At 40.7% G+C, this 2,110-nt stretch overlaps 1 long non-coding RNA gene across 1 annotated transcript in view; it reads right to left on the bottom strand.

Annotated features, from left to right (window-relative positions):
- Positions 1-1,407, bottom strand: part of LOC134071185 (uncharacterized) — an 8,455-nt gene extending 7,048 nt beyond the window's left edge. The window contains exons 1-2 of the long non-coding RNA XR_009937024.1: positions 1,384-1,407; positions 786-913 (exon numbers count right to left, since the gene is read on the bottom strand). This is a non-coding gene — a long non-coding RNA (uncharacterized LOC134071185). The remainder of the gene's footprint in view (positions 1-785; positions 914-1,383) is intronic.
- Between the last annotated feature and the right edge of the window lie 703 nt (positions 1,408-2,110).

The following is a 2,110-nucleotide window of genomic DNA, read 5'->3' as shown; positions in this document are numbered from 1 at the left end:
TATTTCCAAGATAGGCACACTTCCTGTTTGGCGGCTTCGCTCGCTGAATTAGATTGGTTGTCACAGGCGAACACTTGGATGTACGAAGGCGAGATTAAAGCGGTTGATCCGCCTTTGTCTGTAGATCACGCCTGCCAAGTTTCATGACAATCGGATAAACTATGCGGCCAGGGTCGCTTTACTTTGACTTTGGACAAAATTCTAAATTGCGGAAAATCCATCACGGCGGAAAATGACATCATAGGGTGCGTTGGAATCAGCTAAGTCAAAGGATTCCAATGGTATACGTTTATCAAAATCAGCCATACGGATCAAAAGTTACGGGCATGAGCGTGTTTTCCAACTTTGACCAGTTGGTGGCGCTAGAGCATGAGAGTGGCGAGCATGACACTTAGTTGTGTCAATCAGGGTAGTCTCCTCTATCAGCATATTAAATGTCATGACTTTATGTTTTACGGTTTGCGTTACAGGTGGAAAAATGTGTGAGCATCAGCGCTCAAAAATCGCTTATCCATTCATTCCTATGGGAAAAAATCGACCAGAAAAACGTGAATAACAGGAGTTGGATGTGCGTTCATGCACGTAACTTTTGACCCGTTGCTCTGATTTTCAAAAGTCTTGAGAAAGCACACTAATAAAAATAAAAACCTCATGACTGAAAGTATGCTTGGTCATGTCACGTTCCTTGTTTGTGCGGGTGTGTCATGCCTGTTCGTGTGTGAGAGACCCAGGGAAAGAGAGAGAGAGAGAGAATGGTGGTGAAATGATGTAGATATCAAACTGACCTGTTGGGTTGAGGTCAGGACTGTGTAGGCCAGTCAAGTTCATCCACATCAAGGCAACCTCTTGGTTGATGCTGAAGCATTCAGTGTCTCTGAAGTTCATGCGCGTCAAGGCAGATGACCCAAGGTTTCTGTCCATTACAAAAAAAAATTATATTCATAAATAACTAATAATTGAAGGTATCATGACTGGGTCCTGAGAGTGTATGCGTGTGTGTGTGAGGGGGGGGGGGGGGGGGGGGTATGCTTGTGTGCTTTATGTTGGAGGATGTGTGTATGTGTGTGTGCGTGTGTGTTTATGAATGAAGATTGAGGAGGGGAGACTTGTAGGAAATGAAAGGGAGCTATTGATCAACCTAATTATCAATCCAATGATCTACAGGCTGGCCACTGGAATTCATTTAACACTCATATTGTAACTTCAAATGGGCGTTGCAATCAGAGACATCTTCTTTTTGTAAGTTTGTTGAGGTTTATTTTACCAGTTAGTTCCAAGTTCAGGATTTTTATGAATCTCTTTTTACTGATTTATCATTCATAAATAATGAGAGAGAGGGGATATACAAAATGAGAAAGTCAATTATATCAACAAAAGACTCACCACAACTGTGTCTGGCCATCTACAGTGCAGGCCAGTTGGTGTACAGTCACAAAGGCTGTGTTTAGACTGCAGATCGGATATGCTCAAATCCGATTTTTTACATCTACTTTCGCCAGTGACCCAAATCCGATCATGTGTGTTTACATTTGCCAGACACTTGAAATGGCCCGCATGCGCATGGGCTAACAGTTTCTTGGAAAACATTGTAGGGGAGACCCAGCTCAATCGTAACACATTTTTATTTTCTCAGTTCAAACTAGCTTTACACAAAGACGATAGACTTGAGAGCAGTGAAACTTGACCAGAACAGAGTCATACATCTCTACTTCATGAAAGTTGAAACAGAATGTAACAAATATGTTGTAGTTTGTTAATAACTTAACTTAACAGTGACATGTATTGTAGGCTACCTTACAACCTATGCAGCCATGAAAAAGTGCGGTAGGCTAGTTGTAACATGGTTGTTGTTGTGCTAAAATCCTGAATCCTATAACATATTTTAACACAAAACACTGCTGGCTTAAACAAAGAACATCTGTTTTCATATATAATCAACAAAAAAAGGTCCAAATGTATGACTGTTAAAGATAGCCCGGTTGTATGAGTGATTAGCCATTGCAGACCATGATACGGTATTAGCTCATAACAATAACCTTTAAATAGGCTTATTTTGGTCATATTGACTTGATAAAACCTGTTAATATAGTTGATGAACTGCGTATTTCTT

The sequence above is a fragment of the Sardina pilchardus genome, chromosome 23 (assembly GCF_963854185.1).
Source record: "Sardina pilchardus chromosome 23, fSarPil1.1, whole genome shotgun sequence".
NCBI classification, from domain to species: Eukaryota; Metazoa; Chordata; class Actinopteri; order Clupeiformes; family Clupeidae; genus Sardina; species Sardina pilchardus.
Note: the sequence above shows the minus strand (reverse complement) of the source record. Positions and strands in the feature narration are given on the sequence as shown.